The following is a 19,174-nucleotide window of genomic DNA, read 5'->3' on the forward strand; positions in this document are numbered from 1 at the left end:
CCAAATTTACAAGGCATTTACAATGCTCTGTTAACCTAGGTACTAGATTTTCATCTAGTAAAAATATTAGTAAATGACAATAATTAGTAATTAGTCAATAATAATTAGTAAATGGTCAGATATGGACAAGAGTGTATAAGGCAGCTAGGGGGCAAAGTGGATGGAATGCTGGACCTGGGGTCAGAAAGACTTGAGTTAATTTCTGACCCAAATACTTAATATCTGTGGAAGTCTGGGCAAATCACTTCATCTCTATCTCAGCTTCCTCATTTGTAAAAAAAAAAAACAAAAACAAAAAATTCAGATAATAATAAGACCACCTACCTTCCCTTCCATGATTGCTATGAGAATTAAATGAGATAATATTTATAAAATTCCTTGCAGACATTAAACTGCAATATAATCACTAGTCATTATTATGGCTGTTCTTATTATGATTACGATTAGTGGTAGTAGTAGGTTTGCATCATTGGAGAGAGGGAGTACCTTCAGTGATAAGATCCATTAAAGTATTTTAGTCGCCTTCATTGCTAGACAGAAATCATGGAGAAATGTATTTTTTAGGAAATAATAAATGGTGTATAAAGGGGTGTGTGTGTGTGTGTGTGTGTGCGTGTGTGGTAGAATTGCTTAATATGTATTACCAAATAGGCTTCATCTACAAAACTTGAATTTGGGGCAAACTACTTTTTTAATTATAGGATTTTTATATTGTTTTATTATTTATTATATGTTAATTCTATATATGCTAATTCTATGTTCTATATGATAATGCATTATATGATACATTATTATTTATTATATTTATGTTGCTTTATTTAATTTATTTTTAAATATGAGGCCATATGATATTTTGGATAAAGGACTAGCCTTGAAACCAAGTATACTACTGTTGTTCAGTCATGTCCAACTCTTTATGACCCCTTATGGAATTTTCTTGCAAAGATACCCAAGTTTTTAACCCTTTCCTTCTTCAGTGGATTAAAGCAAATGGAGGTTAAATGACTTGCCTAGGGTCACACAGCAAAGAAAGTGTCTGAAGGCAGATTAGAACTCAGATCTTCCTGACTCTAGGCCCAGCACTCTATCCACTGAGCCACCTAGCTGACTTCAAGGCAAATTGATGTTAAGTGACCTTCCTAGTAAGTGTCTGAGGTTAGATTTGAACTCAGTTCTTCCTAACTCCAGGCTCCAGCAATCTCTCCATTCTCTACTCACTAAGCCATGTAACTGTCTTTGAAGCCAAGTTTATACTTGAATACAATTACTCTCACTTTCACTTATTGGCTATTGTGACTATAAGTAACTTAAGTTACTTAATTTTTTCATGCTGTAGGCCAGTGGTATCAAACTCAAATAAAAATGAATGTCTATGGGTTGCATATTGACCTAGAAAACCGCAAATCAGCATTGTATCTGTTGCAATGTATTTTTATTTATTTTTGTTAAACATTTTCCAGGGACATGCTAATCTAGTTTGGGCTACAGTTGGAAGTTTAGGGGAGAAACAAGTTTGACATCTCTGTTCTTGAAACCTCTTTAAGGCAAAAAGTCATAGAGCAGGTGAGATTTACATTGGTAGAAAGATTTTACTCACCTGGGAATGACTTGGCAATGAAGTTACAGGTTGATCTCTATACCGCTCCATATAGATGCCTTTTGTTTTTATTCCACCATCATTTCTAAATTTATTTTTCCTCCTCTCATGTCCAATACCCAGACGCCAACCATTGTAAAACTGACACATCTATAAGACCAACTGACACAGTGACTGTCTTTGACAGTGCATTCTTCATGAAGTAAACAATGAGTCCTTAATGAAAAGCACCATCTCTTTATCGAAAAGAGGGGGGTGCATTTCATAATCTTGAAGTAAAAATTTTCATCATAATTATTTAATTATAATTTTTATTTAAAGTATTGCAGTTACTCCAATTGGTTTTCGGAACCAGCTCACTCTATTGAACATCTGTTCATAAAGTTTTTCCATGTTTGCCCAAATCCCTCATAGCCATTCTTTCTTACAATAAAATAATAAATTATGTCGGTGCCATATTTTGCCCAGATGCACTGAAATGGATGGGTACCCCGTTTGTTTTCCACTTTTTGTTACAATAAAAGTGTTATATTAACATCTTCTATATATAGTACTATTCTTTAGTGCTTAATATTTTTGAAGTATATGCCCACATACAATTCATCACTATCCTAAGACTGAATTGTTAATTCTTAAGTATACATACAATCACATATGCACAAATGTATGCCAACATACTACAAGCTTATATTGCCAATTACTTTTCCTTTTACATAATTAAGAAAGTCATTTCAGCATGAGGGACATAAATGATTTGATCAGAGATAATGCACTTGTATAGAAATCTTAGCTGACTTTCATTTATCAATGTCCAGTGTAATGTCAGCCATGAAGTTATGTTATATTATAGTACAGAATAGGAATTTTAATAAGCAAGGACCCAGAAAAGCAAAGAAGCTTTGAAGATGGTAGACTTGAGACCATTTGAACCAAATATTAGATACAAAACGGTCTGGTCTTAATTGTGATTGTTTGAATTGTCAGCCTTTCCTAAAACTTTGCATTTCAACTGTCCTTTTTCCTGTTCTCTTTCACAGTTCCCTTAGGCTATCTCAGGTGTCTTAAAATGTAATTTTGCTGCCTTATCTGAGCTAACAGCAAGTAGAACTCTTCAGAGGAACCAGGCACATCAGTGTATAGAACTCTGGGCCTAGAGTTAGGAAGACTTGAGTTCAAATTCAGTCTCTAAAATTTAATAATTATGTGACCCTGGGCAAATTCCTTAACCTCTATCTTCCTCAGTTTCTTTGTCAGGAAAATGAGGATAAATAATAACCCCTATCTAAATAATAAATATAATAAACAAATACTAAATAACATCTGAATAATAGCCCCCATAAGGATCAAAAGAGATATTTGTAAAGCACTTAGCAGAGTACCTGCCATATAAGAGGCACTTCCTTATTGTATATTTCTTTCCTTCCTCCTTCCTAAAGCTGAGGAGGTAAAAGATAAGATGTGGGAAAATAAAAACTGTGTGTTACAGGAATACAAGGCTTCTACAAGTGAATCCACATTGAAGACAGTGTTCTAAACATCCAAATATCAGTCAGCCCAAAAACATTGTCCTAGGAACCAGGCATGGCGCTAAGTGCCAAAGGGTTAAGTAAAGATGTAAAAGACAGTCTGTGACATCAAGGAACTCACAAACTAGTGGGAGACACAACAAACAACAATACAAATATACAAAAAGGTAAAGACAAGGTACATAGAAAATGAGCAATAGAGGGAAGGCATTAGAATTAAGTGGTGTTGGGATAGGCTTCCTGGGGAAGATGACATTTTATTTGGAAATTAAAGGAAACTGGAATTCAGTTGGTATAACTGAGTTGGGAAAGAATCTAGAAGTGATTTTGTGGATCAATGAGAGTTCTAATAATCCTGCCTTGACTTGTCAGTCAGGGAGGGAGAGAAAGCTAGCCCTGGAGAGGGTATCAGGAAGGCTGTGTCATCTTTGTGGAGGGGTGGAGGGAGGGAGAGAGAGAAAGGGAAAATACAGGATTGGGTTAGAATTAGTAAATGGCAGGAGTAAAGGAGGAAAAGATTTAGGTTAAAGGGAAGATCATTGCCTGTGGAATAGGCATTCCCCAGGGCACAATGGAATGGTGGCTACATGATGTTTAGCTGAAACTCTGGGGTGAGAGGGTTGAGGGGGATGAGAATAAGGTATCTGGTGGGGGGGAATGGGGTTTGGATGATGACTTTATAGAGCATCAGAATCTCTGAGATATGGAGAGAATTACCAGGTATGAGGACATTCGCTATGGAGTGGAAGATTCCCAAAGCAGGTTAGAGTTTGGGTTGGAGGCAAGTGCTGTGTGAAATGGGAGGCTCATAGTCAGATGGTCAGATGGGAGGCCCTGCTTCATCATTCCTCTTTCCTCCCAATGGTGGAAATAGGAAAGGGTGCAGCAGGAGATGGCTGCCTAGGGTAGACTTAACTGCATAAGAAAGAAGTCACATATGCCACCAACTTTCTTCTACCCTCAAAAGACAAAAACAGTAAGAGATAGAAGGCTTGAGGTCAAAGGAAAGTGTGCCCACCCCTCTTCCCTTTTGTATTAAATATTGTCCACATCCCAGTTGGGAGATGAGCCTGCTAGTAAGAGGGAGAAGTTGACTTATGCTGGCACAGACAGAAGTCTATACCTTGGGGCAGATGGAAGAAACCCAGCAGGCATCTTGGCAAATTCCCTCAGGGGACTCACAGTGCCCAGAAAGAAGGCATAAAGCAATTTTTAGAGAAAGGTGTGGCTCTTTATTTTCACCTGAGAAGGCAGGAGATGAGACATGGCAGGAAAATTTAATGTAGTTATATACATCTCTTTCCTTATTATATATGTTAAAATGTGTTTTCAATGACCCTTTTCATGGAACAGATGTTTGTTATCATAGTATAATTTGTGTGTGTGTGTGTGTGTGTGTGGTGGGTCCTCATATATAATTGAAGATAAGGAACAAAAAAGGTAGCCAAGAGAATTATTAAATTCACCCCTCACAGTATCACATACATACTAATGCAAGCAACAAACAAACAAAAAACTTCATAATCTTCCCCTTGGATAGATTTTCTGGACATCAAATGAATCTTGGGGAATAGGAAGAATTTTTCTTTTCTCTTTTCCCATTTACTCACGACCAGGAATGGGCGACAAAGACCCAAGAGTGAAGAAATTGGGACAATTTGCTTGGGAAATCACAATTGGACGTAGCAATAAGCCTTGACATAACCCTAGAGATCTATTCACATGATCCAGGGAGTATGTTTACTTGCTTGTTTTCTTTTAGCATTTGCTTTAAATTCCCTTGAAGTAGACTAACTGATTAACAGAGGTGGAAAAGGACTTTGGAGGTCATTTAATTCTATGAAGCGGATGATGAATCCCTTCTGACAAAATCCCTATGAGGTGGACACTGGGTCTTTGTCTGAAGACCTCCTGTGGGGGAAAACCACTGCTTCCGATTTCTTTTTTGGATAGTTCTCATATGCAAAAAGGTTTTGGGTTTGTTTTTGTCTTTTGTTTTTTTCCCTTATATCAGTCTTCAATCTATTTCTTTAAAATTTCCACCCACTGCTCCGAGTTCTTGTGTCTGGGGCCATGCAGAAGTCAGCTCAATGAGTATTTATTTATGAAGTGCTTCCTATGTTCCAGGCAATAACTAATCACTGGAGATATAAAGGCAAGCAAAAATAGTCCCTGCCCTTAAAGGCCTGACAGCCCAATGGGGAAGTCAGTACATAAACAGGTAGGTACAAACAAGATATATGCAGCAAAAGCTGGAAGTCATCTCAGAGGGAAAGAATTAATGGAGATTGGTTAAAGCTTCTGGCAAAATATCTGTTAGGGAAAAGATGTATCAGTGCTTCAAATATTTGAAAGAAGCTTGCATTGCTTTCCCCTCCATTCTTTTCTCGTGGAAGCTAACCATGCCCACTTCTGATAATTCTGGTACTCCTGCATCATGATCTCAAGGCCTTTTAATATCTTGGTTTTCATCCTCTGGACACTGTCCAAATTATCAATGTCCTTTAAAAAATGTGGTCGATAGGACATAGTCACAATGCTCCAGAAGTGGGCAGAGGAAGGAATACCAGATGGATCTCATGTCTTCTCCTCCCTTCTTCTCTTTTGGAGGCTGACTCTGCCCTATAACTACCACACCATGATCTCGAGGCCTTTCGACAGCCCGACTGTCATCGTCTGGATGCTCTCCAGATTATGAGTCCTTTTCCACAATGCTCCAGAGGTGGGCAGACCAGGGCTGAGTGTATCAAGACTATCATCTGCTTATTCCAGGTGACTCATCGCTGTTAAGCGCCAGCTTGTGCTTCTTTTCTCATCTATACTGACACGCTGTTGAAAAGATGTCACTACCTCAACTCCAGCAGCTAAACAGAAAAAGAGAGAAGGCAGAGAGCTAAGTGTCAAAGTCTATAATAATGACTCTGTCAAATGAGTTCTCTAATTCAAATGTCACAGAGAGAAATGCCGTATTAGGCAAGCTCGCGTGTGTGTGAAAGTAAGAAGGTTTCTAAGCAGAAGCAATCCAAAACATTGCTTAAGAAAGCTGAAGATACAAAGACTACTGCTCACAGTACAGGAGGCTCTCATTGGCCACCTGGAAGGAAAGAGGGCCCTTGTGTCTATTGGAGACCCCCAAAGCAGAGGCTTGCTAGCTACAAAGCTTAGAAAAGCAAGGGAGACTACAAGATCAAGAAAAAGAAACTAAGACCTGACCAGGGCTTTCCCAAGTGTCAAATTGAAAGGGAACCAACAGCACTTGATTTTAATGAAGACAGAAGCTACAGAGCTTAGCAGTTATGTCATTCTCATAAATAGTTGAACTATAAATTACCAGATATAAGTTTGGGGCTCAGGCTGAGCCCCTCTTTTTCTACGCAGTTACCACTAACTCTTCGGCAGCTGCATCACCATTAACAATGTCCTGAACTCTAGAGGTCCTGGGATCTCTCTCTAGGCCCAGATGGTAAAATGCCCCATTCCCAAAACTGAGGGGGCATACTTTAGCCTTCTTTTGCCAACAAACAAATCTTAGCTTCTCTCCACTCTTCTGAATAGAAGACAAAGTAAAAAAAAAAATAAGTTAGAGAGATGAAGACAGTAGTGGACAGAAGTCTTAGACTGAAGTAAACTTGGGAAGAGGTTAGAACCAGTTCACCTGAGTGTGAGATTACTTGATGATGTTTCTGTTTCTTAAACAACAGCAAGCAACAGGAACAGCCCTCCCCCCTTTATAAATAACAGATAGTAACAGAAAATTCTCCAAGGATATTGGAGAAAAACTCATGGAAAATAGAAGGCATGTGTAAAAACAAAACAAAACAAAGCAAAACAAAAGAAAAAAAAGTATCAATAGAATCTATCATGATTCAAAAAAAAAAAAAAAAGAATCCTGGGTCACTTACAATAAGTCAGGAGGACCTGCATCCAAATCTGTATCAGACACTTAATAACTGTGTGACCCTGGGAAAGTTACTTAACCCTTGTTTGCCTCAGTTTCCTCAACTGTAAAAATGGGGCAAATAGCAACACCCATCCCTTAGGGTTACTTTGAAGATCAAAAGAGATGATAGTTATAAAACTTACCACAGTAAATGGAATATAAGTTTTAGCTATTATTATTATTACATTCTTTTACATTTTTATTTAGAATAAAACATTTAAGATTATAAAGGTTCTTGATTAGAGATCTTTCATAACTTGTTAAACCTTTTAAGAACTCTCTAAGTTCTTAAAGTTAAACCTTTAAGACTCTCATTCATTTTATTAATTTGGTCAATTTTTTTAACATGACCCTAAAGCCAAAGTGTCAGTTAGCCTTCTCAGTTCTGTGTCATCTGCAAATGTCATAAGAATCCCACATATGCTTTTTTCTAAGGCATTAATAAAAATGTCAGACAATTTTAGGGACTTACTCCTGGAGATATCCTTCCCACATGACAGTCAACCATCCATGAAGACTCTTTGGGCTCTGACATTCCATCAGTTCCTGATCCCTCTAATTATACTGTGAGCTAGACCATATGTTTCCATGTTTTTCCCATACAGAATTAACTTATTTCTTCATGATTAAATTAAAAGCTTAACAAATTACTCTGAATTCACAGATGGATCAAGGTAGGTCTTATTTATCATTTTCTGTTATACACAGTACAACATTAAATTATTTTGTGAATTAGAGGATTTCCTTCCAACTTTTGGATACGTTGCTTTCGTTTCAAATAGGTCATGACACTCATATGTAACTATGATTTATGGAAGAGGTGGATTATACAGTGTAAGGTCTAAAGTCTTTAGAAAGGATAATTTTTGCTGAGAGATTCTTGAGGATAATTAATATTACATTTTCAAGAAAAAGCATACATTAGTATTGTTGAGCTCTTTAATTCATTCCCTACCTCATTCTTATCAGCAGTAGTTTCTAGGCTTAGAATATGAGGCATATTTTCCTTGTTCCCAATGTCTTGCCAGTTTGGGCATTTTCTCTAGAATATCTCAGTTTGATTCACTTTGGGTCTCATCATGAACGCTTTAATTTTCCCATACCAACGTACCATTCTATTCTTCTTTCACTTTACATTCATCCACCTACACTGACCTAATTGCTGTTCCTCAAAAAGGAAACCCTGTGTGTGTGGGGAATGTGGGGAGGGAGCCAAGATGGCAGTGTAAATAAAAGCAGGGACTTGCTTGAGGTCTTCCCCAAACCCTTCTGAATACCTGTAGAAAATGACTCCAAACAAATTCTAGAGCTGCAGAATCCACAAAATAACAGAGTGAAACACATCTCCAGCCCAAGACAACCTGGAGCTGTGATCTTCACTCTGTAGGAACAATCCTTCATCCTCTATAGAAAAGAGCTCACAGGAAAAAGAAAGACTATTCTAATCTGCTCATCCTCTTTCAGATAGGTAGTGAATCAAAGGAGTGTACTCCCACCCACGTAGTATGAGGATTCAGGGAAGCTACATGCCTCCAACTTAGATTTTCTATTCTTCTACATGTGTCATTGATCACATCTCACAATTCCCCCCCAGCAAATAGCTCCCCCAACCACTTCCTGTATCTCGGAGTCTGTCTCTGTTTTTGTCTGTCTCTCTCTTTATGTTGTCAATTCTCTCTTATCATTAGCCTCTATCTAATAGTTCCTTCTCTTTTAAGTTCAAAGATGACTTTATGTCCCATTATTAATTCTAGATTATACTGGCTCTCAAGATATCACCTGAGATCTTTCCTTTGTTTCTCAAATATCTGTTATCTACCTTCCTTTCCTCCACTTCCCTTCCTTTTATTCCTTAACCCTTTAAAATATGTCTACTGACTGCTTCAGTAAATTGAAACTGCTCTCTCTAAAACAACCTATAATGTCAACTGCTAAATGTGATTTTTTTCTCAGTCCTCATGTTTCTTGATATATCTGCTGAATGTGACACTGTTGACCTACATTCTCCTCCTGGACATTCTTTTTTTAAAGGTTTTCATGACACTACTCTCTCTTAGGTCTCATCCTGTCTACCTGCCTTCCTCCTTTCCGTCTCCTTTGCTACAGTATCATCCATATCATGCTTTGGAAAATGATGCTTATTTGTATATAATGGAATGCACACAATTATACATATACACACACTATACAAACATACACATATATACACATACATATATTTGTATATGCATATACATACGTACATACACACATGTAATTGGTGCCCTTTTGTTTTCATCATTAAAAATGTGTTTCGTGTGCTGCTTGCTTTCCCCCTCCATGTGAATTTTATAATTATTTTGCCAAATTCTGAGAAGTGACATTTTTTTAGTTTGATTAGTAAATCTCTGAATAAATTTAAGGATTATTGCTATTTTAATTACATTTGCATAGCCCAAACATGGACAATAATAGGTCCAGTTATATATCTTCTTTACTTTTGTAAGAAGAATTTAGAAACTGGACTCCTATAAAACTTGGTTATGTTTTGGTATGTTAAATTTGATATATTTTATAGATTTCATAGTTAATTTGCATGAGGTTACTTTATAAAACCTTGCTGAATTTTACTGGGATTATAGGAAAGGGTTTATAACTTTTTTATATTCTATTATTTTACTAAAATAATTAACTGATTTGATTATTTAAATTTTATCTCTGTAGTTAAGTAGGCATCACATCATCTGAAAATGTAAGTAATTTTGTTTTTTATGATTATTTGCTCAATTTTATTTCTTATTTGAATAGCTATTGTTTTGTAATTATATTAAATTGCCATGTCAATAGATATATTTGTGTTACCTTAAATATTATTGGAAAATTTTCTAGAATTTCTCCATTAAAATGAATGCTTGCATTCATTTTAAACATATACTGTTTACCACCACTCCAAAAAAAAGGAAAGGAAACCATGTGTAACCTCCATGTCTTTGTAGTGGAAGACCCCTATACAAATTATGCTCTGACCATTCTTCTCTTGTTCTCTTGGCTTCTTTAAAGATTCAGTTCAAGTTCACCCCTTTGCAGGAAATACTTCCTGTTTACCCCAATTTCTACTGCCTTCTGTTATAAGATATTCTTTACATACTGGGCAAAGACACTAAAATGATTCTCCATTCCTTTTCCAGCTCATTTTACAGATGAGGAAAGTGATTTGCCCAGAGTTACACAGAGTGTCTGAGGCCAGATTAGAACTCAGGAACATGAATCCTCTTGACTTCCGACCTAGTACTGCACCACCATGCTACTGTGCCAGTTTTTTAGCTTCCTTCAAAGCTCAGTTGGAAGATCATTTCCCACATGTGGTTGCCTAACATTGGCTTCTGCTAGAGCTCTGATCTGGACCCTCTTCTTCTCTTTTTTCTAAACTAGTTCATTTGGTGAACTAGTGATCTCATCAACTGCCATGGACTTGTCATCTCTTTGCTAATGATTCCCAGATCTCCTTTTCCAACCCTAACCACTCTTTGTTAGTCTCCAGACTCACATTTTCCATTGTTTTTTGGACTTAGCAAATTGGATATCTCAGACACATCTTCAAGTCAATGTATCGCAAAATAAACTCATTACTTTTTCTGCCCAAACCGCTGCTTCTGTACATTCATTTTTATACTCTGACATGAATGATATCAGCAAGACTTTATCAGGAGCCTTTTTTTATCTTATGGAGATGTCTTAGAGTTGTCATCTACTGGCAAAGCCTACAAGAATCCAGAGGAAACTCCATGCCACAATGAGATAAGAGACTCCATCTCCTTACTCTAGGCATTTTCATTAACTGTACCCCATTCTTGGAACGTTCTCTTTACTCTTCTCTACCTCCCTATATCTTTGCCTGCTTTTAAGCCCGAGCTAAAATCCCTCCTTCAACAAGAAACTTTTCCTTACCCTGTTAATTCTAGTGCCCTTGCTCCATTGATTATTTCCAGTTTTTCCCATGTATGACTTGTTCATAGTAGTGTTTTTTTTTTCTTCACAGTGTCTCTCCCATTAGACTGTGAGCTCCTTGGCAGCATGGCTTGCCTTTTTCTTTCTCTTTGTATCCCCAATACTTAGCATAATGCCTGGCACATGGTAGGCATGGTAGGCACTTAGTATTTCCTGACTGACTTACAGAAGTAGATGACCTATATAAATATGTCATTAAGAAAAAAATTAAGCATAGCCATAGTTATTCGAGAAAAGTGAATGAATGAAAATGCGTTAATTAAATCCTTCCATTTTCTGAGCCTTTAGTAAGTACTCTACAAACAAAGTGAATAGCAAAGCAAGCCTTGGCCTCAAGAAATTCATCCTTTAATATGGGCAGACAACACATATAAATGGGTTTGTCTGTAGGATGGTTACAAAGATTCAGTGGTTCTGAGGATATAGGAACAAAACAGTTGGCAAGGATTAGGGATCATAATGATAATCATACAACTTTTATTAAAACTGATAGTTGTTTTTATATAAGAATTATCTACCCCCCCACTACATATAGGGGACAGTAGTTATTTAATTAAATTACATTTTCTCTTTTTTTAAACATAATTTATTAATATAACTATGCAGATATAGTATCTTAATTTACTCTAAACAAACTTTGCAAATATATGCACACACACATATATACATTTTCTTTAAAAATATCTCACAATAATTTCTCTTCATAACAGAATTTCAAGATTTTTTATATAATGAACTGTATTTTTATATTTGTACATAATATATACATTTGTATATATATATATTTGTATATTGTTTGTGTTTTGTGATGAAGTTCATAAAATGATTTTTTTCAAAAGAGCCTCATTTGTTTATGCTTACCTCTATTCTTCTTCAGTTCAGTCTTTTGTAGATATGAACTTCTAGGAAATGAAGTCTTGAGGTGATCGATGTCTTAATGTGGAATATGATTTAGTTGAGGTTCACAAAAAAAAATTCTTTCCTTTCCCCCCATCCCTTTTTATTTATCAGTAACTGAAAAGGTCAGAGTGAATGGATGCTAACACATTTCTAGCTGAGATATTATTAGAGAAGCTAATGGGAGATAGTGTACTGTCATCAGAAAATGCCAGTGTTGTGCTAGCTAGGCTCTTGGCAGGAACTGGAGAAGTTATTGTTATTTCTATTGTGGTTAGTATTTTTTATTTATATGGCTCTGTCAATGTACATGGCACCAGATAATAGGCAATCTCTGCCAAGGTGGAGTGGGTGGGAGGTAAGCAGAGGCACTCTGAAGAGTAGATCTAAAGCCATTGTATCATAAGACAAGGTACAAAGTAACTCAGACAAGGGCTGACTGGCCTTTCTTGCTGGGCTGGTTCTCTGAGCCTGGCCATAACAAAAGAGTTAGAAGGAGCTTTGAGAATCAAAAGGAAGTTGTTCCAAGAATGTGAAAGTGAACAGATGTCCCATTTTAGCAATATTGTTCCATTTTCCAGGAATCTTTTCTAGGCCATTGAGGAGGGACACTTTGTCTGGAGCCGCTGTTAATCAGTGTGGTCCTGACCCTAGCAAAACTGCTGCTGTGTTCTGCTTGTGACAGTAGCAGAATGGGGCCCACTTGGTATTTGTTGCTACTTGACAGTTTATTTTTGGACCTGAGCCACACTGAGTGGCTGGGGTCATGTTAATCACTCTGGAAAGGCAGCAAGACTAAAAATAAAGCCTCTATTATGGAACAGAACTCATCTTTTCCCCAAAATATAGCCTTGCACCTAACTTCCTGTTCTATTGTGAGCAGCACCAGTCTTTCAATCACTCAGATTCAAAATATTATAGTCATTCTTATCTCACCAGTTCCTACATAGAATCAGTTGTCAAGTCTTATTGATTCTACAAACATTAAAAACATTCATATCCATCATCTTGTCTCCACTCACCTGACCATAAGTGTAATTCAGTACCCTTCCATCTAAAAGGATTATTTTTTTCCTTTAGTGCTCTATATGATCTGGTGAGAATAGCCTATTACTCTTGTCCATTCAGAACATTCCCACTCACAGGCTGTATAATGTAGCTGAAGTTTTCTCCCTCTTCAACTCCATCTCCTGTGTATATGTGCTATTTAAGCTCAGTCAGTGTTATAACTTGCAAGAGAACTTCGTTCTCTAACTTGATAGCAATCCCGACCGTTATTTCTTTCCTTTTCTTTTCTTTTCTTTTCTTTTCTTTTCTTTTCTTTTCTTTTCTTTTCTTTTCTTTTCTTTTCTTTTCTTTTCTTTTCTTTTCTTTTCTTTGTGTAGTTCTTTCCACATATGCTTTCTGTTTCTCCAATTGAATGCAAGCTCCTTAAAATGAACCATTTCTTTGTGACTCTGTTTCCCCAGTTTCTAACACATAGCAGGTGTTGTAATATAGCAAATTCTAGTTGAATGGAACTGAATTTTATTGAATTGGATTGAATTGAATCCAACTGAATTGAATAGAGCTGTTACCAATCCCCTTCATCATAATGTCATGCTACTGACGATTGAGCAGAAAAATACTCAGAAGTGGATGAATATGGGTGTGGAGGGGAAGGTGGAGTATAGAGCAGCTTGGAGAAGAACAAGAATCTAGGACTATTTATGCATTTATTAATGAGAATGATAACTGTATAAATGATTCAAAATATAATTATTCCTTTTTGTTTTATGTATTTTCTTTGTTACTGCTTTTATCTATTGTGAATATTTTTTTTCCCTTTCATAACATGATGAACTCAGAGAATCATAGATTCAGATCTGAAAAGTATCTCAAAGACTTTCTGGTTTAAACTTCATTTTATGGATGAAACATTGAGGCCTAGGAATACCAAGTAACTCATCCAAGGCCATACATGTAATAAGAATAAGATATATTATTTTAACCAGGTCTCTACAGTCAAGATACCTTGCACTATAACAGGGTCCTTGACATTTCTACAATTCTTAGGCTTCTCTATTTTCTTTTTTCTTTCTTTTTCCCCTATGAAGAATTTTATTTTCTCTTCCTTCCACCATGTCCAATTTAAAAGAAAAACAAGACTTCATAACAAATAATAATCAACAAATATACTTTGTCTATATCCCAGTGTGAATGTATCATTAGGAATCTTGTGCCGACCATCTTTCTCACAGGCAGTAGGAAGCATGCATGGCTTATCATCAGTTTTCTAAAATCATATTGATCATTGTATTGGTCGGAGTACTTAAGTCTTTCAGAGTAGTTTGTCCTTATAATATTGTTATTAGATTCATCCCCTCCCTTTTTAAATCTTTTTTTTTGTGAAACTATCCCCTTTGACATTTCTTAGAATATGACCTTCCATTATATCTATATATAATATTTTGTTCAGTCTTTCCCCAATTGGTGGCCTTCTCTTTTTTTTCCTCTGGTTAATCACTCTATTTTGCCTTCTTTTTCTTCCCTTTCTCTCACCAGTCCTAACTTGAACTTCACCATGCCCCAAACCCATGGATAGAACATTGGATTTGGAGTTATAAAAACAGATTTTAATCTAGTATTTTCTTCTTACTACTGTGAGATCATGGGTAATTTACTTTCACTCTCTAGACCTCAATTTCCTGACCCAAAAAGTAAAGAGGGTTTGGGCTACGTGCTCTCCAAGGTCTCAACCAGATCTAAAACCTAGCATGCTGTAACAACTACTTTCAAGAGTAACAATGATAGCACTTTGAGGGTTTTTAACATTTGGATTGTTGGAGGTGGCTATAGAGGTCATTTTTTCTATAGCCTTCATTTTACAAATAAAGAAACTAAAGTTCAGATAGATGATATGACCAGGTCCCACGGAAAGTAATGCAGAGCTAGAATTTGATCTGATGCCATCTGACTTCAATGCATTTTTTCCCCACTGTCCCTTTCAAATGTGAATATATATATGTATATATATATATGTGTGTGTGTGTGTGTGTGTATGTGTATATATGTATATATACACATGTACATATACATATATATTCTTGTTATAACTGGTATTTTCAGATTTGCCAGATATCACATGCATCATATAATTTCAGCTCATAAACAATCACATAAAATAGGCAGTTCAACCATTCTTCTTTAATTTTTTTACTAGAACTATGATGTCATTGGCATTTGGAACCCCTGGTTAGGAAATTCCCTTTATCCATGCTGATAGCACTTACTCTCAAACATGATCTTAGAGGGTTGCTTTGGAACACATTGACCCACTGCTATAGGGCAACTTGTCCGGGGCAATAATGTTAGTACATATCAGAGTTAGGACTTGACACTAGGTTCTTTTGAGTCCAAGACTGGCTTTTGATTAACTTTACTATTTAAATTGAGGAAACTGAGGCTCACATAAGTTAACTGTTCTGGTTATTGTAATACAATTGCATAGTGTCTATCTAAAATTGAAATCTAAATCTTTTAATTTTAAGATTTTCAATGAGATTGTACTTTTCACAATACTATTAGTTCTCCCCAAAGAGCTCTCTGTCTCTCTCTGTCTCTGTCTGTCTGTCTGTCTGTCTGTCTCTCTCTCTCTCTCTCTTTCTCACACACACACACACACACACACACACACTCACACACATACACACACCCCTCAATTATAATCATTGATGAAGTAATGTGAACTCAGGACAATTCATTGCTCAAAACCTGAGAGTTTCAGCATCGCTCCTTCCACTCAAAGGATGACAACACTTGTGGACAAAAGCCAGCCACTCTATTGCTGACTTCCTTTTTTCTTATTCAGTTAAATAATCTATTTTACAAAGGCACCCATTGATTTGGACTTTTCTTCCACCTTTCTTTTGTTTCTTCCACAACAACAAAAACATCTTCAAAACCCAAACAAAAGTCAAATGTGATGTTTATCTCCCATCTTTTACTTGGAGGAGAACAAGTCACAATTCAGTTTTGCTTTCCTTCTCGAGTAAGGGTTCCCTTGTTCTCTTCTAGTGACAACTCTCGCACTTTATGAGTTGCATCTGAAAGACCATTTAGTTTAAAAGCTCCATAACACGATAACTTCAGTACTGCTAAGGTTGCATGCTATTATTCATGAAGGCATTGCCTTTCTGTGCTACATGCAGACTTCCTTATGTCTGGTGAATCTTAGGCTTATCTTCATATACATCTACAACAGAATGTCTGCCCCATGGATAGGGATCTTCCTGCAGTTCCTCTAACATCTCACACCTTCTAGCCTAGTGCTGCCATTTCATCTGCTATCTCTCAGTCCTACTATGTGTTTGCTTCTCCCTCACTTTTTTGGTTCTCTTTTTCCTTCATTAAGTCAAAGAGTAGGTGGTTTTCTTTAAATAATTGAGACATTCTTTCCATATATGGAAACTCTGAATGGCTCTGATTCAAAAATGCCACTGTGGGCAATCTACAATGTTTCCCATATACCTGGGTCTTATTAGCTGATGACAACGTTAACCTAAGAAGATCAAAATTTAATTCACTCAAAGATCATGCTTCTAATCTGATTCAAACAACTACCACGGTGGTAAGAATAAATCAGTATAAATCCATAATCACTCCTGAAAAATTAAGTCATACAATCATCAGATGGGTTGCTAGGTGACACAGTACATAGATCACTGGGTATAGAGTCAGGAAACCTGAATATAAATCCTGCCTAGGAAACTTGGTAACCATATGGCCCTCAATAAATAAACTCTTTCACTGTCATTTTCCCCAAGTTTAAAGTGGTAACAATAATAACTACTTCCCAAGGCTGTTGAAAGGACCAAATCATTTCACACACACACACACACACACACACACACACACACTCACGCGCACGCACACACACACACGACTTTGCAAATCTTAAAGCTTTTTATCTGTATTTTGATATTTTTACCATTCATTCTTCCATTTATTTATTTATTTGCTTTTTTTGAGGGCAATTGGAGTTAAGTGACATGCCCAAAGTCACATGGCTAGTAGGTGTGTCGAAGGTCTGAGACCAAATTGAACTCAGGTCTTCCTGACTGCAGGGCTAATGCTCTATTCACTGTGCCACCTAGCCACCCCTATTCCATTGATTTATAGCATAAGGGACCTTTTTAGTTATCATTTTTAAACCTTTTTAATGACTAATATTTTGGAAACATTTAGGAAATTTTATTTTTGTTTTATCATGGAAATGTTTCTCCCCCTGTCCTGCTATATTTAAGTATATTTCAGTGTATTCTCTGGATTTTGCCATCATCACATAAAGGTCAGTTATGTCCCCTAACTGGATGGTAGATATCAACTATTCTTTGAATATTCCTACAAAAATTCGTGATAGATTCAGGGAGAGGGTGATGGTAGGTGACATATGATATGGAGATTTAAGGTATCCCATCTGATTTTCACAGTAGCTGTATGAGGTCATCATCACCATCATCATCATCTTTTATGTAGCAATTTAAGGTTTCCAAAGGGTTTTGAAAAGATTGTCTCCATTTTATCCTTAACTCTAGGAAGTTTACACTATTATTATCCCCATCATAGATGACAAACTGAGGGAAACAGATTAAATGACTTTCCTAGAGCCAGGTAGCTAGTAAGTACTTGAGGCCTGATTTGAATTCAGGTCGTCCTGATGCCAAGTCCAGTGTTGTATTCACTTCACTACCCATCAGCCAAGGTAAGTGTCATTTTCATTCCCTTTTTATAGAGGAAGTTAAGGGTCCAGTTAAGTTAAGGGCTTAGCCCACAGTTACATGGAGGTTTATTGTCTGAGTTGGAATTTAGATACCCATCTTACACTGCCTCCATGAATCCATACTGCCGCTTTATGACTTAGGGTCATGGAGGGAGCAGTTCTATCCCAGATATATGACACTACTTTGCCTAGGTTTCAGTGTGAAACTAGACAAACACAAAGTGACTTTTCACACATGCATCCTTGGGATAGAGATCTTTTACATTTTCTTTTCCTCTGTTAATATTCCCAAAATCCAGGAAAATGCTAGAAACATAGTAAGCCCTTTTTAAGCAAAAATATAGAAGACTTGATGAATTTGCGTGTCTTCTTTGTGTAGGGGTTTTTCCAATCTTCTCGGTACCAATTTTCAGATATATATATAATGTCCAAGCAACTCACATATTAGACTCTTCATAATGTTCATCGAGGTTGAGGTGCTCCCAAGCTAACCAGAATTGGTATTCTGGGGTGCAACAGGAAAGACTTGAGCAAGCACCCATAAGAATAGCTAAGATAAAAACCAAAAAAAAAAAGGGATGAAAAAAATGGCATTATTTCAATGTTAGCATGAGGTTACTTTGTTGTTTGTCCTTTTATAACAAAAATATAAAAAGTTGTTCCTTTTCATCAAACCCATAAACAGTCCAAAGAAGTGACAAAAATCTATCTAATGATGCTGTCCCAAATAATCCTCTCCCTGTGTCCAGGAGAGTTCTCATTTTTTATTACCACTTTAGTGGCAGGAACTGAGACAAAGCGTCTATTGTGGTCGCATCAATGAATATTTATAACTCAGGATTAGACATCCTGGGCCCACATTGCATTCCAGATACTAGCTATTATTGAAGTCAATAGATTTTAATGGAAGCTGTCTCCTAAACGGTGCCTGCCTCTTTGCCGCCAGAGTTTTCTTCCCTGGGTATTGTGTAGAAGGAGGTGCCAGCTCATAAATTATGAGCATCCTTGCTAAGACAGGGAGAATTCTGAAAGCTACTTGACCAACAATAGTGCCACATCATGCCCTTTTTTATAGATACAAAACTTGGGTAGGCGATTAGCAATGTCTCCTTGAAAGTCATTCTATGTAAACAGAAATTTTGGTGATGAATAGAAAATCTCAAAGTAACAGAAAACAATTTCAAATTTTATAATGAATTTCAGTTTTCACAGGTCAGTGATACTTTGAGACCTCTTACCTGTATTGAAAATGAAACTGAGGACTCTTTCCTTCCTTTCTTCCTGCTTTCTTACTTTCTTCTTTCCTTCCTTCCTTACTTTCTTCTTTCCTTCCTTCTTTCTTTCTTTTTTTCTTTCTTTCTTTCTTTCTTTCTTTCTTTCTTTCTTTCTTTCTTTCTTTCTTTCTTTCTTTCTTTCTTTCTTTCTTTCTTTCTTTCTTTCTTTCTTTCTTTCTTTCTTTCTTTCTT

General features: G+C 36.6%; 1 non-coding gene across 1 annotated transcript; it reads right to left on the reverse strand.

Annotated features, from left to right (window-relative positions):
- Positions 1 to 18,042: 18,042 nt before the first annotated feature.
- Positions 18,043 to 18,153, reverse strand: LOC138157917 (U6 spliceosomal RNA). The gene has a single exon (XR_011167500.1). It is a non-coding gene; the product is annotated as a U6 spliceosomal RNA (small nuclear RNA).
- Positions 18,154 to 19,174: the final 1,021 nt, after the last annotated feature.

This window comes from Petaurus breviceps, unplaced genomic scaffold (genome assembly GCF_028583685.1).
Source record: "Petaurus breviceps papuanus isolate PSGF00001 unplaced genomic scaffold, PetGlider_PUasm1.0 173, whole genome shotgun sequence".
NCBI lineage: Eukaryota > Metazoa > Chordata > Mammalia > Diprotodontia > Petauridae > Petaurus > Petaurus breviceps.